Source organism: Fukomys damarensis, unplaced genomic scaffold, assembly GCF_012274545.1.
Source record: "Fukomys damarensis isolate Sample0158 unplaced genomic scaffold, DMR_v1.0_HiC HiC_scaffold_35, whole genome shotgun sequence".
Classification (NCBI taxonomy): Eukaryota; Metazoa; Chordata; class Mammalia; order Rodentia; family Bathyergidae; genus Fukomys; species Fukomys damarensis.
Genome location: NW_022900947.1, coordinates 38,982,275 through 39,010,159, shown reverse-complemented (window position 1 = coordinate 39,010,159; position 27,885 = coordinate 38,982,275). Strand labels below are relative to the sequence as shown.

At 39.8% G+C, this 27,885-nt stretch overlaps 1 pseudogene; it reads right to left on the bottom strand.

Moving 5' to 3' along the window:
• Nucleotides 1-22,816: 22,816 nt before the first annotated feature.
• LOC104873548 lies at nt 22,817-26,560 on the bottom strand (annotated as a pseudogene).
• Nucleotides 26,561-27,885: the final 1,325 nt, after the last annotated feature.

The window sequence follows — 27,885 nt, the reverse complement described above, 5'->3', positions numbered from 1 at the left end:
CTAGGAACCTAAGATTCATCATTAGGTTGTTTATTTGAGCTCGCTCTGTTTTCCTAGTGTGGGCATTCAGTTCTATGAATTTTCCACGTAGAACTGTTTTCATTGTGTCCCATAGATTCCTGTATGTTGTATTGGCATTATCATTTATTTGTAAAACCTGTCTAATTTCTTCTTTAATTTCCTCTGTGACCCATAGATTGTTCAGGAGAGAGTTGTTCAATTTCTATGTGTTCATAAAGTTCCTATGGTTAAAAATTTTACTGTAAATTCTTGAAAGTAAAAAAATACCTGCAGATCAAGATGACTTTGCTCCCTTTTCCAATAAGAGAGCAAAGAGAAACAGAATAGTAATAAGATGACGGGACTTTGCCCTTTCAGAAGCCAAGAGAGATATTTATTTCTAAGTTCTCACAAATGCTGGAATTATGAGTGTAAGACTTTCAGCCCCAATTTAACCTCAGTAGCCTGAGACTACAGGTCACTGGCTTGATGAAGTAAGAGCTTCTAGTCCCAGCTATCTGTGTAGAAATGGGACCTAGGGATGTTTTAGAGTGTGATGGGAAGCAGAGGCCAAGGAGGTGAAAAGACACTGCCCTAAATATGATATAACCCAGCTGTCCAAACATGGGTAATTCTACTCAGCCAGTTATCCATTCCCCTAAATCCAGATGTTTGCATCACATAATCTCAGACTGTTTCTCTGTCTATTGAACATAACTTGTACTAATCATGTTTGTCAAAGACTTATATTTGTTTTTAATTAGAAGACATCTATTTTTGATTCAGCCAGGCCATCTTAGCTTCAGTATTATGCCATAGCCTGATTAATAATCAGTTGTACCTTAGGACAAATCACTGAAGTTTGTATCCCATTTCAAAGTTCAAATGTAAGAAGCTTCAAACTATAGCCAATATTTAAGTTGATTGCTAGTATTTGTTAGAATTAAAATAACTAGGTTCCATCTATCTATTCTCCAATCTCTGAATTCCCTTGATGGAAGTGGACTCTTAATATTTGTCTTTGTGTTCAGAAGTCTCCAACAATTGCATTTCATAAATAGATCAGCTTTCAAGCTTTCACCAGGTTTGCCTTTACCAGATCACCAATAATGTCTCTGAGCTTAATTTCCTCATCTGAAAACTAGAGGATTATAAAATGTTATTGTGAGGATTAAATATCATAGAATATCTCAAATATTCAGCAATGTTATATGCAAATATATGTGGATTTCTTTCATACAATTAAAAATCTCTATATGTGACTCTGACTTTTAAAAAAGCATAGTTGGGCCTACCTTCAGGAGATTGAAGCAGACTTTCAATGTCATTAGATTTCTATACTTTAGTTCTTTTGTCAGAGATTGAATGAGAAAAGAGAAAGAGATCTAAGTGAACATTCTGGTTGCGCTAGGTGAAAATGAGGTCCCTTTCTTGTGGAATCCGTGCCTATGTCATTCTTTGATCTAGTTCTGTGACTACTGAGAGCAATCCTTTGTTTGCCAATTTTACTTTGCATATATATCAACGCTGAGCACCAGGGAGCACTATCTGGTATTTAGGACTTTGGCAAGACACATTTATCACTAAAAATAAGTACACTGATTATCTGGTTAATTCTTTTTTATTTTCATTGACTTGTTTACTTGGAGTTGCTTTCCAAAAGGCAGCTGCTCTTGATGAAAAGACAAAGTCAAGTTTCTGAGTCAATAAAGTTGAGACTAAGCCAAAGACTGATGGCAAGACATCAAGAGAAACGCTTTTATAGCTTTGTAGGGTGAATAGGCAGCCTGTTTTCTTCTCTGTCATTTAGTAGCTCTTAGCACTAACGCCTTTCCCTTCCTTATTTTTTCTTTCCTCTTTGCTTATCTTTTTTCTAATTGTCCAGTTGGCTCTGATCTGCTACTTTCTTGTGGGCATTAACATCTTCTACAATTTCTTTGCTTCAACTTCTGATATTTTTTTCCAGATTAGAAATCAAATATAAGGCGGCACCAAAATGGATGTACAATACATATTCATGGGAGACAATCTGAGAGATCCAGGGATAGGACTACTTCTTAAAGACAGGTGTCCCTCAGGATTCCTCTTGACCCACCTGGAGGCTGACAACAGACTTGTCTTTGGCTAGGCAGAAGCCACACCTAGTCTCTACTTTCTTTAATTTCTACTGATCCTTGTGTTGTCTTTGCCACTTTTCTGTCACTGGGTCAAAATACTTGATATGCATAATTTAAAAGAGAAGAGGCTTATGTTATTTATTTTTTTCCTTTTAATTGAGTTTGTTGGTACATTCTAGGTCTACAATACAGTTACATTCATTACTGAGATCCTGTACCTTCACATGACAGGTCTTAATTCTCATTTTTTCCTTGTCCCCGCCCTCCCTTCACCCCCTCCTCCCCTCCCCATTAACAAACTCTTTATTTCCATTTTTTCATTTTCTCATATTTTTTCTTTTCCCTTATTTCCTTGCCCCTACCCTTCCCCCTTTCCCTACACCTTTAGCCCTTTTCTTCCTATTTCACACTCTTAATTATCCCATTAGGATCTTGTGTACTGTTTCACACCAGAGAAACTATTAGGTATTTACACATGTGTGACTTATTTATTTCACTTAGGAGTATATTCTCAATATGTGTCCATTTTCCTATGAATGACTCTAATTTCTCATTCTTTATGTCTGAGTAATGTTCCATTTTATAGAAAAACCACATCTTCTTTATCCAGTTTCCAATAGATGGGCAGATGGGCTGTTTCCAAGTTTTAGCTATTACAAACTGTGCTGCTATAAACATTGCTGCACATATATCACTGTGGTATGATTCTTTTAATTCTTTTGGAAAGATACCCAGCAGAGGGATGGCTGGGTCAAATGGAACCTCTAATCCTAGTTCTTTGAGGTATCTTCATATTGATTTCCATAGTGGTTGCACCAGTCTGCACTCCCACCAACAATGGAGAAGGGTTCCTTTCTCCCCACAATGAGGCTTATTTTATTTCAGTGGATTTAGTCCATGGTGTGCTCACTCCAGTCAGAAATGGTAGCGCATAATAGCATGGCAGAGGAAAGCTGTTTCCTACAATGTGGCCAGGAAGAAGAGGAAAAAGGGAGGATCTGGGGACCAGCATATACCCTTCCAAGCCACCTCCCAGTGACCCGCTCCTTCTAACAAGCTCCTATCTCCAAGTATGAGACTTTGGGGGGATATTTTAGATATAAACCTTAATATCACACCCCTGGATTCCAAAAAATCTGTGTTCATCCTATTATGCAAAATGTATTTAATATATTCGAAGAGTCATCATAGTTTAGCATTGACTACAGTTGTAGTTCTTGGATTGCTGAAAATTCCAAATGCAGGGTCTCTTCAGAGACTCAAGGTGAGCTGTTAGCCCCTATAAAAATAAAAAAGAAAGTTAAACACTTCTAATATACAATGGCACAGAGGAAATATTCCTATTACAAAAGGGAGGGATGGGGGAATAGACAGAAACCAAACAAAAGCAAGACCAAAACCCAGCATGGCAAACATAAAATTCTGTAGGTGCAGCTCCACTACCTAGGGCAGATTGTTGAGACCTGCCACAGGACTTGGGTGGCACCCTCTATGTCCTTGCTTGGGCTGGCTCCACTCACTGCCATGACTTGGCATCTCCTACATCCTGGGGTCTTCACTGCACCTTTGGGCTCACTTTAATAGCTTCATGCCCTGCCTTCTTGTGGGCAGTGACCCTGTCACACATTTTTGCCTGGCCTCCTATTCTTCTAAATCTGGATGGAAGCTTTTCTGACCCCCAAACTACTTGTATTCTGTATGTCTAGAAAAAGCACCACATGGATGACACCAAGGTTGTCTACCAGCAGTAGCCTTGCTCCCTTGGGCCATGGCTGCAGTAGCTTCTGAGAGTGCCTGGGTAGCTCAACTTGAGGATATATTTCCCTGGATGGCTCTGAATGAGCAAAAGTCTTAGAGTCTGTCTTCTCAAATGAAAGAGTTATAGTTGAACCTGTCAACTGAGGGAAGTCTTGCTTATTTCTGAGACACCCTCAAGTCGAGTCATTTTTCTTCTTGTCCTTGCACAAAGTACTTGGCTCCTTTTTAATGATAATCCTTTCATCAACAATGCTTCCCTCTACTCCAACCTTGTAGGTATTTCCTTTCTGGTAAATTTTTGATCATTTTTGATCTAGCTAAATGTAGCTAGCAGCAACTATGCCCCAACCTGAACACTGAGCTGCCTTGAAATTTAATTCACCAGATTAATTGGACTGCCACCCTAATCGCACTGTCCCACAAAGTCTCAGGACAGGGGCAAAATGTAAACAATTTTTCTGCCAATGCAAAACCATATGATCTGTAGTCCAACTGCCAATAGAGTCCTTATTCTCAGTTAAAACCTCCTGAGTTTGGCCTTTACTGTCCACATTTCTATCAGCATTCTGATCTTCTGAGCTCTGACTCATATGACACATCAAACACCACTCACAACATTTTAGGATTTCTCTAGCCCATATATCCAAACCTTTAACTCCTCCAGAAAAGTAATTCCAAAGGCTTACGAACTATATGGTCAAGTATAGTCACAGCAACAGCCCTCTCCTGGTACCAATTTTTTTGTCTTAGCCACTGTCCTGTCACTGAAACAAAATACCCAATGCCCATAATTTAAAGGAGGACAAGTTCATTTTGACTCACAATTTCAGTGGATTTATTCCATGATCAGCTGGCTCCAAGGCAGCAAAGGCATGGTGGTGGAAAGCTGTTAACTGAAAGGAAACCAGGAGACAGAGGGGAAAGTAGAAGCTGAGGACAAGAGAAAATACATTTTTTTCAAGTCATGCTCCCTGTGTTCTTCCCCTTCCAACCAGGGCCCACCTCTCAACATGAGACTTTGGGGGATATTTTGTATTTAAGTGTATTTAAGTTATCACTTTATGTGCCTGAGAACTCTAAGCATGAATCTCATCAGTAAAAGAAAATGGATGGCAAAAATTTGTTAACATGTATGATCATGTACCACAGGTGTTCAGCTAATTACCTCACACATACTATTATGTACTGAATATTAGCAATTTCTCAGAATTCATATATTGAACCCCTGATTCCCAATTTGTCTGTATTTGGAAATGGAACATCTAAGGGAGTAAAGTTAAAAGAGATCATAAAGGTAGGATCTTGATCCAAAGGAATTAGTTGAGACACAGGAGAATTCATTTGCAACTCAGTGGGAGAGATCTCACTAGACACCCCCCACTGACAGCTAGACATTGGGCTTCTAGTCCCTAAAACTGTGAAAAGATAAATTTCTGTTGTTTAAGTAATCTGGTCTGTTATGAGATTTAATTGTGGTAGCTTAAGCAGACTAATAGAAGCACTAATTCACAAAATCCACTGAGCCATCATATTATCTCTCTAATCATCGTTACTGTATTCCCACTTAAAAGATGAGAAGTTAGCCAAAATAAACATTTGCTCTTAAAATTAAAAAAGTTAACTGTACTGTATCCCTAAATGTACCAATAAACTCAAAAAAAAAAAAAAAGTTAAAATGAGAAAACAAAGGCACAAGGAGACCAATTAGTTTGTTCCCAAATTCCCAATTATCATATGGTAAAGGTAAGAATTTGAACCCAGGTTTTCAGGGACTGTGTATTTTTGCTTGGATCTATACTATCAAAATGAAAAGTATACCCTGCTTAAATTATGAAAAATACAAACTTTCTCTTTCAAAGTGTAAAAATGAAAAAGGTAATTTAAAAAATAATGATTTTGAGTTTAAAAGTATTGAGTTTGACTTAAAATGCAATGACAATTAAAATATTTGAATCCATAGTGGATTTACACATCAATGTTTATTGAATTTTTGTTGAACTAAACACCTCTTTGATTTGCATAATTGCACTTACTACTACTTTTTCAATTTGCACATACTTCTCAATGCAAAAGTGTATTTTCAATATTCCACATATTACTACTAAATCTTAAATCACTCCTTAGTGGAATTGTGGCTGAAAACTCATGGGTGTGGCTTTGAAGATGTCACTCATGGTGGAGAAGCAAATATGTACAACCAGGGTATACCCTGACACATTTAGGTCGTCACCATGGGTCCAGTGTCTTAAGAACAATTGTAAGAGGACCAAGAGTTTGTCAGGTGGGTAAAGTGTATGTGCGTGAGTTTGTATAAGACTGTGGGGGGGCAGTGGAGGTGGAGGCTGTGGAATAAGGAGCCTTTCTGAGAGGGAAGACTATGAAAAGGTTTGGAGCAGTGAGGAGATTAAGTGAAAGGATCCATGTGTATGTGTATGGGTGTGTGAGTAGCAGAAAGCGACACTCAGGAGAAGAGAAGAACAAGTAACACATGATGACCAATTGAACAAGATCAATTTTTCCTTTCTTTCCTTTTTGGGGGGGCATTTTTTCTCAGTAGAAACCAATATAGAATGTGGGGCAAAATTTGTGACCGTATAAACTTGAAAGCTAAAAAATTATTCTTGCACTGTGCCTCCAAACTTAACCTAGGCCTGCTTACCATGAGTGGAAATACCCAAGATCTCAGCTCCTTTGGATAGTGAAGAAGAGAAGATGCTGAGCCAGATGCTTGGTGCCAGCCTATAGTAAAGGGGATTCAAATATGTATCAAGGCAATAGAGCAAATACTTTCATAAAAAATTATATGCAAAGTCTTAGAACATAAGGCAATGGTCCTCTGGTCAATGCCTTCCCTATTTCAGCTTTCCAGAGACAATAAATTGCAATGAATATTTACATCATTTTGTTTTTTGAATTATCTAACCCAAACACTGTCTTTCAATTCCCTCCTTTGTCAAATGAGAAAATATTAACCTTCTTACCATTTATTGCAGATTTCACTTCTCATTTTATTCCTACATTTGTCATTTGTAGTTTTCCATTAACATAATCATAGTTAAAATGGCAATTTCTTCTGAGTGTAACTGAAGCTTCTCTATAGATTAATTCTAGCTCTGTAAATTAGCAACAAGTGTTTGCATTGTGATGCCTACATAAACATTGTTCATTGCAGGGCTTCTGTTACATTTTTCTACTTTATGTTGATTCAGTCACTCTCTTCTTTGGTCTTTACTGCACTTAGAATTCTAGCTGAAAATGATTTTTCTTCAGTTCTTTGGAGACATTCCTCATTCGTCATTTGGCCTCAGTTGTAGTTAATGTGAAGTCTTTTGCATAATTGTTTCTTTGTGCGTGAACTCTTTTGTCTTTTGAAAGCTTTAAAATTTGTGGATCTCTAATTCTGAAACTTCACAATGATGGGCGTAGTTATTGTTGTGTCAAGAAGTGCCTGGCCCCAATGCAGCCTCCAAATGTACTGCAGGTCCAAATGTGTACTCCTGGGTCACAGGGCAAAAGGGTCCACAGATCAAATAAAAATATTCTGATAGTATAGTTTATTAAATCAATTGAAAATATCTAATAATCTAATCTAATCTAATGACAAAAAGCCCAGGAAGATAATGGGTAAATTGACCTTTAGGTTATAGGGCAAGCAGGGTAGAAGACCCACACTACTGGCCCTAAGCATATATCTATGTCTCCTCTTTCTGCTACATCAGAGAAGATAAACATTATACCGAGCTTGTCACCTTGAACCCTGTCCTATTTGTTTTCATTATAAAAACATGGTGTATTAAATAAAGTAAACTAAACTGCTTCAACAAATCAACCCCAAAACATGTCAGATATGATAGAAGTTTATTTCACATTCATAAATTGGTCAAAGTTTCTGGTAGTGGTGTTCCTCAATGTGTGATTCAAGAATCCAGGCTCTACTTACATTGCAACTTAGTCACTCCTGGTCCTCTCTGGGATCTGCATCTGGCCAGCAGAAGAGGGAAGAAAAGATAGAGAAGACATGCCTGTTTCTCAGGAGCTTTGGGACAGCAGCACATATATCCCATCTACTCACATTGCATTGTTGAGAGTTAGTCCTACAGCCCTGTCAGATCCAGGAAGGCTGGAAAAGTAGTCCTTGGTTAAGCAGGCACTGCCCAGCTGCACCTCTGTGTGATGAAGGGAATGGTGGATCTAATCGTACATATGGTCTCCTTCACCTCACAGGTTTAGGCCCAGAATGGAGGCAATGGTCAGAACTGGGCAAAATTATACTTTGCTCAGTGACAATCATCAGTCTTCATAAACACTGATGTGGCATGATGCCTTTATACCTGCATAGCCCTAAAGGTTGTGCCATTTGATTCAGTGAGCAGCTTTGAAGGGAAATGAAAGAAAATGGCTCTCATTTAATAAAATCTATGTGTCAGGCATTGTGCTAAGTGATTTACATACAACTCAGACAACACATGTTCTTTATGAGTCACAACAAAAGCTGTTTCTCTCTGTCTATGAAATCTTTGTTCCCTGTGGGAAAGGCATAGGATGTAGAGATCTTTGCACTGGAAGAATTTGGCATAAAATTATTACTCACCTACCAAGTGCTAGACATCATGCCAGTTCTTAGGAACACGGAGATGGGAAAGACTCTATGCCTAATTTCCAGAAGCTCAGATTTGCCTAGAACACACACACACACACACACAAAACCCCAAAAAACAAAAAAACCATCCCAATGCAATGTGATGAATGCTGTAGTGGGAGCGAGAGAATTTTCTCTGCCTAGAGGGCAGGGGTATAGGTGGAGTTGTTTAGCATTTAAGTAGGGTTTTAAGGCATAGTTAAGAGAGAACGGAGCAGAGTGGCTAACATGAAAGATAAGAGTCACAAGTGACCCCAGGAGTTACTGGCAAGGGGCTTGGTGTCAGATGCATGAGACATCTCAGAAAGGTGAGGGTGGAAAAGGGAAGTGTCAGTGAGAAGCATGGTAGCTATGGCTAGCCGGTGATCCACTTCCTGCTATGATTCCAGTCTCAGGCTTGTCTCCTCTCTCCAGTTTCTATGGAGAATGGAGTGGACAGCTCCTTTGAGACCAGGGCTTCTCAACCTCTTGGCACTATTGACATTTTGGGCCACATAATTCTTTGCAGTAGGAGGTTGTTCCATGCATTCTAGGATGGCTAGCAGCATCTTTGGCTATCCAGATGCCAGTAGTACCTCCCCAGTGCTGACAACCAGAAATGTCCACAGGCAATGCCTAATGGCCCCTGAGAGGCAGAATGGCCCTAGGTGAGAACAGATGCCTTAGGCAGGTTTTGCCTTTCTCATTTCTTTTCCCATGGAACTAAGCATAGTATTCTGTGTAATTTAAGGTGCATCCCCTTGAGTTCAAGGGCCTTATTGCATTGAACAACAGTTCTGATCTGGTTCAGAGCAGTGCTCCGAGGAGCAGCCAGGATGTAATAGCGACCTTCTGTTTTCTTTTTTAGTTCCCTCCAAAATGTCTGACTCCCCAAGGAAATAAAGCTGGCCTTTCAGATGCATTTATTTTCTTAAACTAAAGAAGTAGTCACCTTTTTTAAAAAAATGAACTGAGATACAAGCAAATTAGAAAAGATTCTTAAGGCCTCTTCTATAATTTCAGGTTAAAATAACTTCTTCCATGCTGTATGACCTAACCCATTTTAAAAAATGCATTTCCTTGCAGACACCCTTGCAGTCCATCTGGGGAAAAGACTAATCAAGGCTCCTACATTTCTCCTAAATGGTAAGTTTGCTGCTCACACATCTGGCATCTAAAGCATATGGATCCCTCTTTAATCAACAGCTCAGAATATCACTGCATTGAGAACCTTTTGGAGGATTCATCCAAGAATTGATTGTAGTCCAGCATGTTCCAAAAGTGTGATTGAGATATTCGATTTTCAGAGGGACCATTTAAATGGTATATTATCTTCCCCTTCTACTCAGTACTGTCTCTTCTATCCCTGCACAAAGTCAGCTCATGAGAAAATAACAGGTCTGGTTCCATTATTATTCAAAATTTTCACAGAAATGCTTTTAGAGGAAAAAAAGTTGTGATTAGCTCTTTTTCTTGAAAGGGAAATAGAAGAAACACTCAGCTATGGGGAAAATGTCTTTTGCAAAATCATAATCAAAGTAGCTGCTAATTGTAATCTAGTGTCCAGTTCTTTTGAGTGAACTGGGTTCTGGCTCTAGTGGAAAGGTGGAAGAAGACAAACCATGCCTTCAGATAGAGTATGGACCAGCACCAGGACTGCCAGAGGAAAGTTCCCGTCTGGCCAGACTGCCAGGATGTTGATAAGGACTGGATGCCAAGACACGGACCTGTTCTAGAGTAAAAGAGTGTGCTTAGTAGTGGGTGCACCCTCCTCTGTTCAGGAGAGAAATGCCTATCTCTTAGATCTCTCCATACCTTCAAAATTAGTCTTTTGGATACCAGCAAAACTTTGGGTGGCCCTAAGGAACAAAGAAAGGGATTTTTCACTCAAAGTGAGATGGGAGGCCCAGGGCATCTAAATTGAATTGAGACTGCATACACATGGACAATGGCCAGGCTATGTAGAAAAATAAAAAACTCTGATTCCATCTTCACCAACCAGCCCCTAGGAACCTTATCTATAGTAACCAGCCCAGGATCCCAGCCTTCTATGTCAGACTTGTGGGAAATCACTCTGCTGTCTCTAGCAATAATCTAGGAAACCAAACAATAACTCCCATAACAATTGCCAAGTGCTCCAAATGGCCTGTACTTTGGGGTACCCTTGATTATGCCCAAAGCAGGCTATGAACAGTGCAGCCTGTAAAAAGTTAACCCCATAATTGACTTGTTTTGAGAATTGAGTCCTTGATAGTACTTGATTAGTAATGGGTAGCTTCTCTACTTCTTATCTCTCCTTTCAACTTAGAACAAACAGCAAAAGCCAAATGTAAATCCCCACCCAGTCACATAGGTTGTTCCATGTCTAGCTGCCCATATACAGCTTCCCGCATGTCAGCCAAACAGGCCACATTTGAAGTCTTCTTTATTTTCCACCGTGAAGCTTTCCCACTCCCCCATCTGCCTCTGTTTCTCTGCCAAACAGGTAGTAGCAGCTACTTACTCTGAATAAGTAGTCTTTGCTTGTTCTCTTTTTATTGGTCTTCATTTAGTTCCACAAGAATGTTGAAAGTGATGTAGCTGGATCTTGAAACCCAAGCTGGAAAGGCATAGTAGAGCACTCTTGGAAGAAATTGCATGTAACGTGGCCCCACTCTCCTCCATGCCTATGGATCCAGTTCCTTCTGCCTGGAGGGGTTCTTTCCCCTCCTTTCTTGGAGAAATCCCACCCATCCTTCCTGGACCAGTATGAGTGTTTCTCACGCTTCCCTGCCTGTCATCAGCAAAATCCCAGAAATCCATTCTCTCTCCATGCTAGAATAACCACAGTAGTCCAGTGTGCAGTGTCAATAGGAAAGAAATGAACATCTTCAGTGCATTTCATATTTCCTGGGGACTCTCTGCATTTTATCTCACTAAATCCCCCCTTATCCTTTCCAGGTAGAAATTCTTCCCTCTACCTCACAAATTATGAAAGCAAGATTTTAATCCTACATAATTGATGATGTGTCTTTCTCAATTAGATTTTGAGTTCCTTAATAAGGCCATTTTAATTCTTCATTCAGAGCAATCACTGGATACATGAAACAGGTTGGTAAATAAAATGGATTAATATAGGGCAGAAAAATAAATTTGTTTGTAAGCCTATTCTGGTTTAAAGGGAAAATTATTCAAAAACACAGATGAGATGGTTCTCATAGGTAAAGAGATAAAAGTCAAACTTTTTCTTCCAATCAAACTCCGTTTCTCTGGACCAGAATCAAATTATAAAATTCTGAATGGAGGCTCTCAGTGTGCCCACCCCTGGCTATGCAGGATTGGAGGCTTCGATGTGTGTGAGTCTTTGAAGCTTTACTAGGCTGCAGCAGCAGCTTCATGCCCCAAGTGGGAAGACAAATGTTAGTAGATGATGTATAACCTATGCCTAAGCAACAGACGAAAACATGTTGTAAGCAGTGTACATGAGGGGTATCATTTCACTCAGCCTGAGAATCAGCATTCCAATCTTTTGATTTACTTGATTATTTAATATTTTTATTGAAAAGTTGTCATAATAATAGCATCAGAAAGTATTTTAAAGGGAACAATTCTATTTCCAGTACTTTCAAGTGATAATTTTCACTTTGGCCCATTATCTACCCATACCTGTTCGTATATTACTATTGTATATACTTGCAATCACAAAGCAGTGCCAAGTTTGTAAATATATTTTTCGGTCACTTTGCCAGAAACATCTTGTATAAAGAGGTACAGTCAGAGTTCAGTGCGATCATTTGCTTCCTTAGAGTAAACTCAGAGCACTAGAATTTCTGATCTCTTTGTGGCTTCTGCTATGTCAATGCCATGTTGTTTTGCAAAAGTGCTTCTGCTGATTCGAAGAGTGAGACTGTGGCATAGGAAGGACACCTTGTAACGAAGACTGTGCAGACTTCTCTTTAGGGTGGAAGCCAGACAGTCCATGGACACAGCATCTCCCATAAAAGCATTAAAAGGTATTTGGCAAGACAGTCACATGGTCTGCACATATGGAAAAAATTTACACTAAGACTTCCTTGATTAGAACTCTCTGAAGCAAAACTGTTTTGTTCTGGTTATGTGATCCCTTACAGTAGTGACAGACAGCTTCTTTTGCTTCCTTCTGCATTTTACATCTGATACATCTGAGTGTGGCTACAGAACCAGACACTGATTTTTAACAAATACAATTCTTACCTTCAAACAAGGGTCATCTTTCAAAGATATTCCATAGAAACTGCACACATAATTGTTGAAAACATGAAACCCTTCTTAAGGAATTGTATTCATAGCCAGTCTTTAAGATACAAAATGAAATACAGGCTTATTTTACCCCTTTCCTTTTAATAAGAGACAATCACTCAGCTCATTGACCAAGCAGAGACAAGTAGGCTGATGGGAAAAGTCAACTTCATAACCACAATCACAGCTGCCCCTATGCGATCATTTCAGTGCTTGATAGGTCTTATCAAATACACATGTGCAACATTCAGAGCGAGGTGCCGTTAACAAGCTCCTTTTACAGAGAAGAAAATGGAGGCTCAAAAGCATGGAAGAAGTGCTCAGTTATACAGCAGGGCAGTGGCTGGTGTTGGAATCCAGGATTATTTGGTTCCAGAGCTGGGGAGCTTGAGTACTTGACAAAGAATAAGCTGAGTAAACTTCCTCAACAAAGAAACCAGGCAGTGGAAGAGATTCTTGCTAAGGTTGGGAAGGCCAACATAAAGGCAGCCATTTGGGCCTAGGGGCTTTGGAACATGGGTCTGGGAAAGGCAGGTAATTCAAGCACAGCAACTGAGGAAGGATACTGAATCACAGGGTGGAGGAGACTTTGCTATTGTCAGCTGTCCCCACAAAGGATCTGAGCTCCTCCCAAGAGCCTCAGCTATAGAAGGACTGCCAGATGATGCTTATCTTCATCACTATGCTCCAGCCTCTGCAGGATCTCACCATTTCTTCCTGGAAGCTCCCAGCAGGCCTTTCTAAATCTTAGTGCTTCTTGCCTTGTCCTAGGACAACAAGGAATGTGTGCTCGGCTGCTCTTCCCCCACCCTATCCTTTGGTACTGGCTTCCTCCTCCCCACTGCCTCTACTAGGAAGGAAGCATCATGGTTTATTTCAAGACATGGGAAGGTGCTCACTTGGCCAGTTCTCTGTGTCAGCCACATTTGTACTCCAGCCCCAAGCCCATTCTAGAAGCAGAGAACCTCAGAGCACATCCTGCCTTTTCGCTTTATCCACCCCACATTGGGACACTGCATCCTGTCCACGGAAACCTTATCATTGGGCTCCATCCTGATAACTGGGCGAAACCTGGAAATAGAAACCCAAGAGATAGAAAGGGAACCAAGGCTTCCTATGCAATTAATATCTAGCTATATTGTTCCATTTAATCCTTATAACATCCCAGAGATGAAGGCAGGGTTTTTTTCCTGTTACATACATGAAACTATAGAAGTTCAGAGAAGTTAAATAATTTTCCTAGTGACAGACTTGGATCTGAATGCAGGAATACTGTCTCCAGAAGCCATGCTTGAAACTACCAGGCTACATTGTTATCTCTGGGTGGGGTTGATGAAGGAAAGGGAGTGGGCAAGACCTAGAATCTTGAACATAGAGGTCTTGGTTTAAGAATGGAGGAACTTCAAGAAAGAGGAAGAAATCAATGGGAGGAATAAAGCATGTCAAACAACGAAGGTACAATCAACTCTTGGTATCACTCCAGAGCCTGATCCTCCTCAGTCTTTCTCCTCTCCATCAGTGGCAATTGTTTCCAGTTATTAAGGTCAAAAACCTTGATGCCTTCCTTGAATCTTCTTCCTATATTTATCCATCAGAAAATTCTATTGACACCCTTTCCAAAGTACAGAATCTGACCACTTCTTTCCCTTCCACCACTGATCCATGATCTGTCTCATCTGGATGATTCTGATAGCCTCCTCATGGGGCCCCATTCCACCTTTCTCTTACTAGTCTAATTCCCCCACACCCATCAGAGTCATCTTGGGGTGCACAGGGGAGCCCAGACTAACGTGGGCATAGGGGTCTGATTTAGTATTTCATTGGAAGTTCCTGGCTGAAAAATCCTTTGCCTCATACTTTCAGTAATTAGCACTTCATTTGACACATAACAGATTTTCAATAAAACCTTTTGAAGTAAATGACTGACTAAATCAATGTATAGAGTTTGGAGTATAATGTTCTTTTTCTGTACCCATATCTCTTGTTTCTTGAGACATTTATTGAATGTACTCTAAGTGATCACTGAAGCTGAGTGAAAAAGATGGGATTTACTTCCTAGCCCATAGAGGACAGAGTCCATTTGAGGAGGCAGATGTCAAAGAGCAAGTTTCAGCGAAGTGTGAGAAGTGTTAACACGGGGTGGTTTAGAGCTCTGGAGGCGTTTGGGAGGCTGGGGCACTCTCAGGCATGTTCCAGGAATACCCATGAAGCCCTGCACTTGTCAGTTAAGAGTGATTTAGTTTGCCTGAACAGTAAGACCCACAAACATAGAGACCAGAGCCTGTACAAGTGATGGATGTGGTCATCTTTATGAACACTAATAAACTGTTTAAATGGCAAGTACCTGCATTCAATAAGGATAGCTCAAACTACTGTAACAGGGCTTTCTGTTAATCAAGTGGTAATCATTTGGTTGTGAAGGCCATATTAGGAATTTTGAGCACTCTTTTATTTCTTTTCAAGAATCTTTGAGAGAGTATTATGTTCTGAACCAGCCTTTTAACAATGCATTATATTCATCTTTTTACCACTTTGATCTTTTTTTCTAAAAATTATTTCCATTATTCCAAGTTTCATTTTGCCTTTTCTATACCTCTTTTGTAAAATTTTCTTTAAGAAATAAAGAGCTCCTTAAATGCTATGAAGTCCTAACCTGCCTTTACTATGGGGGGAATACAGAGCTCTAATCAAAGGTCACCACCTTGTAAAAGAAATGCATTTGCTCCAGGCTTGGATTTCTTTTTGCAGATTACTGAGGGGCAGTGCCTAGCTGTGACTGTAAGTAAAATGGTAAACACCATCTCTGCACTTTATCAGAATAATGTTTCTTACATTACAAATAGACTGTAACAAAAGATCTAACATTCATGTCATCAGAGCCCCAAAAGGCCGTGAAAGAGAGGGTGGGGCTAAAAAAATACTTGAAGAAATAATGGCTAAAAACTTGGCAAATTTGACAAAAGGTGAGATTTGCACTGACACCTTGTATCAAAATTATGAAAGTTAAAAGAAATATCTTGAAAGTAGTGGGAGGAAAAACACATGGTTTCTCTTACATGAAAAGCCCAAGGAATAAATAAAGAGCAAAACAAAAGAGACACAGTAACAGGAAGTACGGAGTCAGGTCTTTCTCAAAGGGGAAAAAGATCAAGAGATGGAGGGAGAGAAGTGGAAGGGGAGGGAAAGAAGTTGAAAGAAAGAACTACAATGTGTTATGTACAAGCACCAACTTCGCACAAGAAATGTAAGCGTTATATATTACATGTACTAATAAAAAACACAAAGAACAAAAACACAAAAAAAATCATCAAAGTGGGGAAGGGCAACAAATCCAACAGCAGGGTGCTTTTCATCAGAAACTGTAGAACCAGAAGAAAAGGATACCTTTTCTAGGTGCCAAGAGAAAAGCCTGCCAACACAGACTCCTATTCCCATGAAAGTTCCCTTGAGGAATAAAGGATAATTTGCCACTCACATTCCTGTCCTAAAAGCAATGACTAAATTTCTCTAAACTGAAAGGAAACAAAAAAATGATCTTTACCTTGCCATTTTACAGAATAAACAAGATGTGATAGTACAGGATATAAACATTCTTATTGTCACCCACAATTCCTCGCTCACACCTCCTAAAACCTTTATAATTTCCTAAGCGACTAGAAAAATGGGAGTATCTTGGGCTAAAATATTTGGTCTTTCTGCCTTTTGTTTCCGAAATAGATGATAAAGAAGAAAGATGTGCCTTTTGTTATTCAGAAGAGAGTCCCTGCAACCACACCTGAGTTTGTTAGTGAGCTGACTTTTGGAAAGATGCTAAATAAGCAGGATGCAGTCTGGTTGCCAGTAAAATCAACCGTGTGATTAGAGGGTTGGAACTTTCAGTCTCATCCCTGAGCTCTGGGGGTTGCGGTGGAGCTAAAGGTTGAATGGATCATCAATGACCAATAATGTAATCGATCATGCTACTTAATGAAGGTTCCATAAACCTCCAGAAAGACAGGCTCAGAGAATGTCTGTGTTGGTGAATGACAGCATATCCATGTGCTGGGAGGGTGGTACAGCCCAACTCTATGAGGACAGAAACTGCTGTGCTCAGGACTCTCCTAAATTTTGCCCTATTCACTTCATCTGTCTGTTGATTTGTGTGCTTTAAAATATCCCATTGTGGTAGATCAGTAAATGTAAATAAAATAGTTCCTGAGTTTTGTGAGCCACTCTAGAAAATTAATTAAACCCAAGGAGGGAGTCATGGAAACTCTCAATGTACAGCTAGTTGGCTAGAAGTATAGATAACAACCTGGAAATGGCATCAGGAGAGGCAGGATGGTGGGTGGCAGGTAGTGGACAGTCTTGTGGTCTGAGACTTTATCCTATGAGATCTGACACTGTCTCCAAGTTGACAGTCAGACTTGAATTGTAAGGCACCCATGTCATCTCCTGGAGAATTACCTACTGGAGGGAGAACGCCCCATGCCTTTTGGTGGTCAGAAGTGAGTCATGTGTGAGAATAGTTAAAACAATTGGGTCATTTTTAACTTCAGCAATAATAAAAAATGCAGACAAGTACAACAGCATTTCCTCTTGAGCCTTCTGAAATATAGCTTATGGTGGAAACCAGAAGGATAACTTTCCTGTAGTTCTAACTGTATGTAAAGGAAATCTTTAGGATGATTATAAATTGAGGAGAGCAAAAGAACTTACGTTTCTGCACTGCACTCAAATTGGTACAGTGACAATACCAGTAGACTATGTTAAATTTTATAACATAAATAATACATAAAATGGCTACTAAAAAGGGCTCTAGTAAGGTATAACCAAATATATTCTAGATAAATCAAAATTTAATTCTAAAAAAACTTTCAAGTAACTCACAGGAAAGCATGAAAAAGAAAATAAATACATGAAAAACAGACAAAATTTATTTTTAATAGTAATTACATTACTATTTACAACTGAAGAGAGACAGAAAAACTTAGACATGTATCTAATAAAATGCATTCAAAAATTCTATTCTGAAATATGAAACTGATGGAAGAAATCAATGATGAGCTAAATAAATGGAGAGATATACCATGGACATGGATTATAAAATTCAACATAGAAAGAATGTTAATTTGCCCCAAAATTATATACAAATGTAATAAATTTTAATAAAAATATTAGCAAGATTTTTTGGACAAATTATTCTAAAATTCATACAAAAGATCAAAACAAATAGCATAGCTAAAACTATATTTGAAAAATAAGAGTAAAGTGGAAGAAATCAGTGTACTTGATTTTAAGACTTTATATAGATGCAATAATCGAGACTGTGGTATAACAGAGAAATAAGCACATAGATCAACAGAACAGAATAGAGGACATGATTAGACTCCCCAAAATATGCCTAATTGATTTTTTTTACAAAAGTGTAAAAGAGAATCAATGCAGGAAAGATAGTTCTCTTAAAACAAGTGGTGCTATATAATTGCAGATCCTTAAGCAAAAAAGTAAAGCTTGACCTAACTCTCATGCCTTCTTAAAAAATTAACTCAAAATGGATCATAGGCTTAATTAAAAAACTATTAAACTTAAAGAAAAAGACAAATAGGAGAAACCCTTCAGGATTTAGAGTTACACAGTAAATGTAACTTCTTAGATGTAACATCAAAAGCATGATTCATAAGAAGAACATTGATGTTAGTCTTTATTATAAATAAAATCTTTTGTTCTGCAAACAATCTTCTTAAAGGAGGAAAAGATAAACTATATATTGGAAGACATTTGAAAAACATATTCATCAAAAGACTAGTATTTAGAATATATAAGGAACTGTGAAAAAACTAGAGTGAGAAAAAGTGAATAATCTAATTAGAAAATGGGCAAAAGATATAAACAGATATTTTACCAAAGTGATATGTGATAGAAAAGAGACACGTGAAAAGATAGTCAATATCATTAGCCTTTAGAGAAATGTGAATTAAAGCCACAATTAAATATCATACAGTGATAGTTTCTACAGGTGATGGAATCTGAAGGTATCCCAAAACAATAAGTTTATTTTTCCCAGATTTATTAAGGTATAATGAACAAATAATAATTGTATATATTTATAGTGTCTCACATATTTTGATATAGATATACATTGTGACTGGTTAAATAGAGCTAATTAGCATATCCATCACCACACATATTTATAGTTTTATGGTAAGAACATTTAAAATTTACTCTTAGCAATTTTTCAAGTACATAATCCACCACTAAGTACAGTACCATGCTGTACATTAGCTCTCCAGAGCTATTTGTTTATGATGAAATTTTATTCCTTTTGACTATCATCTCCCCTCCTTCTCACCCTGAAAACCCCCAATCCCTGGCACTCACCATTTGACTCTATTAGCATGAGTTTGACCTTTTAGATTCCACATGTAAGTGATATAATACAGTATTTATCTTTTTGTCCTTAGCTTATTTCACTTAGCATAATGTTCTTCAGGTTCATTCACGTTGTCACAGAATCACCTTTTTAAAGGCTGAATAGTGTCCCACTGCCTATACACAGTTGACCCTTGATATCCACAGGCTCTACATCCTCAAATTCAATCAATCAGGGATGGAAAAATTTTGGAAAAAAATTGCACCTGTACTAAACACATACAGAGTTGTTTTTCTTGTCATTGTTCTCTATAATACTAACAACTGCTTATACAGTATTGTATCGTATTTATTATATAAGTAATCTGGAGACAATTTAAAGTATACAGAAAGATGTGCATAGGTTATATGCAAATGTCATGCCAGGTTATATACAGGGCTTGAGCATCTCCAAATTTGAGTATTAATTGGGGGAGGGGTACCTGAAACCTATCTCCCATAGATACTCAGGGATATTTGCATAATATATTTTCTGTATCCTTTCATCCATCCATAGACATTGGTTTGATTCAATGTCTTAGTTATTGTGAATGTTTCAGTGAACATGGAAGTGTAGGTATCTTTTTGACACATGTATTTGGATTCTTCTGGATATATATTGAGAACTGGGACTGCTCAGTCATATGGTTACTCTATTTTTACTTCATTGAAGGTATTGACTTGGACTGCAGTTCACTCAAGGATGGACAGTAGTAGAATATACTACCAATCTCAATGGCATAATTGACAGGATTTGTTTCTTAATTTATTGCCCTCTCCGTAAAGCAGCTCATAACATGCTCACTTTCTCAGTGTAAGCAAGTGAGATGAGCCAGAGAGAGACAGAAACTAATGAGAGGTACACACAAATCACAATCTTTTATAAGCCAATCTTGCAAGTGATATTTCATCACTTTTGCTGCACTCTCTTCGTTACAAGGAAGTCCCTAGGCTTAGCCCATCCCAGGTACAGAGAAATGAGCAGATGCATGAGTGCCAGGAGTCAGAGATGAGTGGGAGACACTTTGAGTCTGCTTTCACATGAGACCTGGACATTTGCTGAATAAATGAATAACTGAATAAATGAGATGATATGCTTTGATACCAATCAGAAGGAGCAAACCATATGACAAGGTATATAAAATCAATCCATCTGCTAACACTTAAGGCTCAGGCATATTTCAAAGAAGGTCCATTCTTGGAAGGCTCTAGCTGTCAGATACTCTTGCAGCTCAGTTGAGTTAGTGGAGCAGGAGAGCACCTCCCCAGGATGTTTATTTGTGTGTAGTTGAGTTCTGCTAATCGGACTGTGAAAGGTAAACATTACTAATGAGCTGTCACTGACATCCTCAAGAAGATTCAAGCTTATGAAAATCATGGGTATATCAAAAAATATTTCCTTGGTAAAACAAAGAAGAGTGTTATAAATCCAAAAAAATCCTGTTTCAGAAGCAATACATTTATATAATATTATGGTTTGTATCTAGATGTCACCCCAAAGCCTCATGACATTATAGGTGGGGCTTTCAGAGTGGCTGGATCTAGAGTGTGTGATTACTAAGTTAGTCCACTGGTTGGTTTGGCTTAGTTTTGCTTGGATCAATAATGTGATGCTGGGATTAATTTATGGTGCAATGTTAGGATTAAGGGCACTAAGATTAAGGGTATGAGTGCTATCTACCCTAGAGGTGATACAGGGGATAATATATAAGGGACAGAAAGGGTCTTGTCACTTGTTGCTTGCCTGCTTTTGCTGTCTTCTGCCTACCATGAACTGTTTCTCCTCTGTGATGCTTCTATGCCATGCCACCCTGCCTTGGAGTCAGTTGACTATGGACTGAAACTTCTATGAGCTCTGAGTCAAAGAAACCTTTCCTCTTTTAACTTAGGGTGTCAAGTATTTTGTCTAGGGAATGAGAAAAGTGACTAAAATATATAGTGATACAATGCAGACTTCAGACTGATAAATGAGTGAATATCAATATCAATATAGAATAACTTTTGCAGTTATCTATTTCAGTGAGTCTGGAGTGGATGCTGCATGTAGAAACCAATTTTGGGGGCTACACCAAACACCATGACTGAGCCTGGCTCAAAGCAATTCATGAAAAACAGTAAATATTCCTATTAAATTCATATAGCACAACTCTCTTTTTTAAATTAATTAACTTTATTGGTACATTTAAGGTATACAATGTAATGGCATTCATCATTGGAAATTTGCATCTTTACATAATCCATCTTGCTTCTTATTTTTCCCCATTCTCCTGCCCTCTCTTCAACCCCTCCACCCCTTCCTATCTACAAAGACTTTGTTTCCATTTTTTCTTTTTCTCGTGTTAATTCCATTCCCATCTTTCTTTTCCCCTACCCCTCCCATTTCCCCTTCCCCTTTGCACCTTTTCTTCCTATTTCACATTATCTAGTATACCTTTTAGTCCTTATTTACACTTTCAGTTTCTCACACTAGAGAAATTACTCTGACTTACACATATGCACCTTATTTGTCTCACTTAAGAGTATCATCTCAATGTGCAGCTATTTAGCTATAAATGTCTCTAGTTTCTCATTTCTTATGGCTGAGTAGTACTCCATTCTATTAAAAAAATTTTTTTCTTTATCTAGTCTCCTGTTGATGGGCAATTGGGCTGCTTCCAAGTTTTAGCTATCATGAATTGTGCTGCTGTGAACATGGGTGCACATATATCACTGTGGTATGATTCTTTTAATTCTTTGGGGAAGATACCCAGCAGGGTGACAGCAGGGTCAAATGGGACCTCCAATCCTGTTCTTTGAGGTATTTCCATACTGATTTCCATAGCGGTTGCACCAGTCTACACTCCCACCAGCAGTGGAGCAGGGTATAGAACAACTCTCTTACTGTAAAGTACCTTTGACTGTTAATTGTGCCAGATTTTTTTGACATTTTAATATAATATTTATTTGACAACTAGCATGTACAAATTACTATATACATGCTGAAGCAGATATATATAACTGATCTCAAGTCTACAGTTAGTTGGTATGAATGTATACCATAAACACTGAGATTAAATTACAAGGAAATTTAAAAATAGTTGTACCTTGTAGCACCAGCTAATTCAAAGAGTTGAAGTCACATCAATGGACATTTTAGAGGAATGCAGAAGCATGTGAAAAAGAAAGTCCTTAAGAAGTGAGGTGGATGGTAAAGTTTATGAGGGAACTTAGATTACTGAACAGAAGGAAAAAAAGTTTTCTAGATGGGGAAACACAAAAGATAAGAAGCTCTTAATGGGAATGAGTTTTGAAGTAGGCAAGAAGAACCACAGACAAGAAGCAAGACATAGTAGAATGTCTGTGTAACTGGTGACATGGACAAGTTAAAAGAGAATATATATATTACCTCTGTCCCTGGGAAGCACAATCTGATTGTGTGATGCATAACTAAGAAGTAAAATTAAGATAATTAAATAAAGGAAAATGGACACCTACAAGTAAATGAACTCCAAGTCCTTACTTTCCCAGTAGTGGAGGAGGATTGCACTAAGTGATTCCCATTCTCGCACCTTAGTGATCCAGTGGGAAGCTGATGGCAGTGGTGCACGTTGATTAACAGTTCCAGGAGGAGAGCAGAATGAGTATCCTTCTTATAAACAAAATTTCACTGAAAGTCTGTTATTTTCTGTCTCCAAAACTACCCCTTAAGATACTGAGGCAAACCCGAGGGCTTCTCTCCAATGTGAGTTTGTTGGTGGTGGTTTGAAGTGGAATGCTGTCTAAAGGCTTTCCCACAGTTGATACATTCATAAGGTTTCTCTCCAGTGTGAACTCTCTGGTGCACAATAAGCTAAGAGCTTTCACTGAAGGCTTTCTCACAATCCTTGCATTTCTAAGGTTTTTCCCTAGTATGTGTTCTCTGATGTAACATTAGGCTAGAGCAATAACCGAAGACCTTCCCATACTCACTACTTTCATAGAGTTTCTCACCAGTGTGAATTCATTGGTGTATAATGAGGTGAGAGTTTTGATTAAAGGATTTTCCACATTCATTGCATTTATAGGGTTTTTCACCCTTGTGAAGTCTCTGAACAAGACATTTACTCAGACCAAATGCCTTACCATAGTCACTACATTCAAAAGGTTTTTCTTTGGGATGAATTTGCTCATGGTCAATGAGTTGAGAGTTTTGATTGAAGGCTTTCCCACATTCGCTACATTTGTATGTTTTTTTCCCAGTGTGGAGGCTCTGGTGTAGACCTTGCCACACTCATTACACTCATAAGGCTTTTCCCCTGTGTGGATTATCTGATGGTCAGCAAGGTTTCTGTTGGAGAAGGCTTTCCCACACTCACCACACTGTAAGGTTTCTTCCCAGTATGAAGGACCTGATGTAGAATGAGACTTTTACTCCAAATGAATGCCTCTCCACACTCACTGTACTCATAGGGTTTCTTCCCACTACAGATTCTTTGTTGGTCATTGAGCTGGGAGCTCTGCAGGCTTTTGCACATTCATTACACTTACAAGGTCTCTCCCCATTATGGAGCCACTGGTGCTGGATGAGGTGGGAGCTGTGCCGATAGGTCTTCCCACACTCGTTACATTCATAGGGTTTTCCCCTGTGTGTGTTCTGATATTAACAATGAGCTGAGAGGTCTTCCTAAAAGTCTTGCCACACTCGTCACACTCAAAGGGCTTCTCTCCAGTGTGGATTCTCTGGTGGTCAAGGAGGTGTGAACTCCGATTAAACACTTTCATCACATTTATAGCATTTCTGTTCCTTTGGAACTCCCTGATGTTGTACGGGACTGGAATACAGATTTGGATGTCCCTTCACATTCATATACTCTTCATATATGTCTTTCATGGAATTTTTATCCTCGTCTGTTATTTCCAAGAAATTACTTTCCAATCCACTCTCTTCTTTCCGGGGCTTCCCGGAAAAGTGGCTTTCAGCCACTCTAAAGTATCTTCATAGACATCTCCAGGAGCCACCCCAAAGAGTCCCTCTTATGACCTCTCAAATGCCTCTGATGGATTAGAAATGGCCTTTGCAGTGAACTGTGAAGTCTCCATCCTGTTTTCACCCATGAAGTGCCCGTTGGGGAGGTGCTGTGCCCAGGCGGGTTCCAGGGGCCGAGCCTCCATTTTGGGGTGAGGTAGGAGATTCTTCCGTTGCATCCAGGGCTGTTGTCTCCTCCAAATGTACTTTCTGTTCCTGGGCTGAGGCTGTGGACTCTTGGCCTGGGATTCAGTCACGTTTGGGGGGAGCTTCTCTCCTGGTCCACTGAGGTGTATCTGGGGAGATCTTCCACCACGGCCGCAACTTCCCTGCCACTCTCAGGTTGATGGAGCTGAACCCAGGTCCGGAGCTCTTCTGACAGGATGCTCAGGAACTGCTTCCAGCACCAGCAGCTCCAGGATCTACTCCTTGGTATGGATCTTGGGCATCAACCACCAGTAGCAGAGCTCCCTGAGCCTGCTCAGCGCTTCCTGAGGCTCAGGCATCTCATGGTAACACAACTGTCTGGAAGTGTAGTTGGAAGATTTCACAGACAGAAGAGTGGTTCTTCTGGAGGCTGCAGCCCTGCCCCTGGGTCTGGCTTCCTGGTTCCTGCTTCACAGGCAGGTTCATCTCCTGCTGCTAGAACATACCACTCCTGGGGATGAGCCTTACAGTTCTCCTGCTTCTGTGGTCATTGCGATCCCAGAGAGAAGCTGTTTTAGCTGCAGTTGGTCCAACTAAAAGTCTGGTCTGTAGTTCAGATCAGAAGCTGCTTTTCAGGGTTGGAGTAGGAGGTGATGGGAGTATCACCTGGCCATGTCCACCCAGCTCATCGCAGGACCTGCAGGTGCCTGGAGCCCAGCCCAGCGCAGCTATCAGTGCCAAGGGACCAAGCAGTGGCTTTGGGGGTCCAGGGAGGAAAAGCACGCTCCCTGGCTGCCTCGGGCCCCAGGCTCAGGCCCTGCCTCGCCTCCCTCTCAGCCCCCTACCAAGCCACAGCACCCCTCGAAGCTGAGGAGGTACATGTTCAGGAGCCATAGAAGTGAAAACAATTGTGCCAGATTTTAAAACCAAATCCCTGATACAAAGTGAACTGGCCCCATGGAGATCCAGGTTAGGTGATCACCCCTGGATATCATTTGAAAGTTGAGGAATCTTTGTTCTGCCCAAAAGCCTTTTCTCTCGTTGATCTTATAACTGTCTGCAAAACTATAGTTGCTCATTGTAGCTACTGCAGATTCAGTAGGAGACACCTCCCACCACCCTTGCCCCTTACTGTATGTCTCCTGGAGAAGATATATGACGACTTTTAAGCAAAAAGAAAAAAATCAGCGCAGCAAACTCTAACCTGAAATCTAGTACACAAAGCTCCCAAGAGTAAAGCTTCTGGCAAAGGAGTTGGAGAGATGCCTGAACACTCTGGGAGGCTGGGGCAAAGCCTGTGGGCTTCATGTGAATGGGAGAGAGGCACCCCGCTGCAGGTCTGCCAGCCTTTCTGCCAGACACTCTCAGGTGTCAACTGCGTCAAGTACCCACTCTCTGATCCGCCTCACAATACCACTAAGGTTTCTTGTTACCACTTTACAGGTGAGAAAGACAGGGCTTAGGGAGACAAAGGACAGGAGGAAGCATAACACAGCACCTCAGGCTTTCTTGCCACCATATGGCAACTAACCATCCGCACCTTGTACTGGGTTGAGTAATATATTGAACCCCTCCCCGGCCTCCCCCAAAAATCCACATCCATTCAGCACCTCAGAACATAGTCTTACTTATAAGCAGGGTCTTTGAAGATGCACGTAGTTAGAACGAGATTATACTAGATTGTGGGGGGGTCCTAAATCAAGTGAATGGCATCAACATAAGGGAAAGAAGCCATGGGAAATGGAAGCAGGCCATGCAGTGAAGCAGCTATAAGCCAAGAACTCTGAGGACACCAGAAGCTGGAAAGAGGAAAGAGCCTCTCAGAGTGAAGAGTACCCTGCCGACATCTTAGTTTTGGACCTCTGCCCTCTGGCTGTAGGCAAACGAATTTCTATTGTTTCAAGCCATTCAGATACTTTGTCACGGTAACCCTAGGAAACCGAAAGAAACTAATAGAGCCCTTAAAGTGGACATAAGCCCGGGTCCTATATGCCATTGTCATCAGGACTTAAATCCTCGTGGAATCTTTATTTTTCCTGTTTTTCTATGTTCTTCCTTGGAGTCCAAGTTTCTTTTCATACCAGGCTCAACAATTTAACCCCTCAAAAATTCACGAGGAAGTGAGATTTAGTGTGAAAGATTTAGATTTAGGGTGAAACCACTCACCTCACTTTCCAGCATCACACAACTCTTCTCCTCTGAAGAGGAGCTCTGAGATTCCCTGTGCTGCGGGCCAGACCCAAAGCTGCTGAGGTCCCTCGACTTGTGAGACTCTTGTGCCCAATTCATAATACATAAAGGTTGCAGGATTTTATTCAAAGGGAGCTACATTCTTTTATCTTATCTATGGGATAGATTCCAAATAAAATTCACGTTTCCAAATCATTGAACATCACCCAAGAGAGCTCTCTTAAGAAAAATTCCACCGAGCAGCCTTTTCCCATGGAATTCCAAAAAAAAAAAAGCAGCCTGGCCTTTGTCCTTGGTGAATCTTCTCCTGGAAAGTTCTGCTTCCACTTCACTTTATGAATTTGAGTTCTGAGGCTGGGATTCCACCTCTGCTCCTCCACCACCTTCTCAATTTAAATCTGTCCACACCAGGATTGCTGACAAAATTGGGGGCTGGGGGAAGTGAAACGGAGCATTTTATCCTTTGTCTCTTGCTGCCCCCTCCTGGGCAAATTGTTGCCTTTTAAAAATTTGGTTTGATTTTCTTTTTGTTTTTTCCTATTTCCTTTTAAACAAAGAAATGGACAGATAAGGTTCCTGGGAGTGGATGGGCAAGGGAGAATTAAAATGTCTAGGAAAGGAAGTATTAGACCCTTATCTAAGGCTTTCAATTTATTTTTAAGAAAAAACGGAAATTATGATTTTTAAAATATTTATATTTAGCTAATTTGTCTTTTTAAACACAAATTTGATACAGATGTGCTTCGACTTTCTATGAGGTTACGCCCCAATAAACCCACTGCAAGTTGGATATAATTTAAGCCCATAATGTATTTAGTATACCGACCCACCAAAAATCCTAGCTCAGCCTGGTGTTCTTTACATGTGCTCAGAATACTTACATTCACGCACAACTGGATGTTGTAATGTAATGCAAAGCCTATTTTATAAAGGTTATAATATCTCCTGCAATTAGTTGGATTCTGTACTGAAAGTGAGAAACAGAATGATTCTACGGGTGTTCCAAGTACAGTTTCCACTGGACATGTTGCTTTGGTGCCAGATAAATCTAAACATCATTAAGTAGGGCCATCATACATAAGAGCCACCTATATATGGTAATTGTGCTTTCCAAGAATATTTGACTTGTGAAAGCACCGATTCAATGTACAGTGCAGGTGGAATGGCCTGCAGATAGGACTGTCTTTTTTCAACCTTCTCCGCACATATAACTCCATGACTACAATTAAGATGCTGGTGAGACCCTTTGTCAAATGACCTTCCCAACAGAGAAGGTTCTCAGGCGTGGTTATGGTGAAGACTGACTCAGAGAGGCTCCAAGGATGGGGGTAGAAGAGGAGAGGGATGAGGAGAAGTAAGACAGAGGGCAAGGTGGAGAAACAGTGCCAAGTGTCTGGGAATCTATCTTCCCAGCAGGTACACAA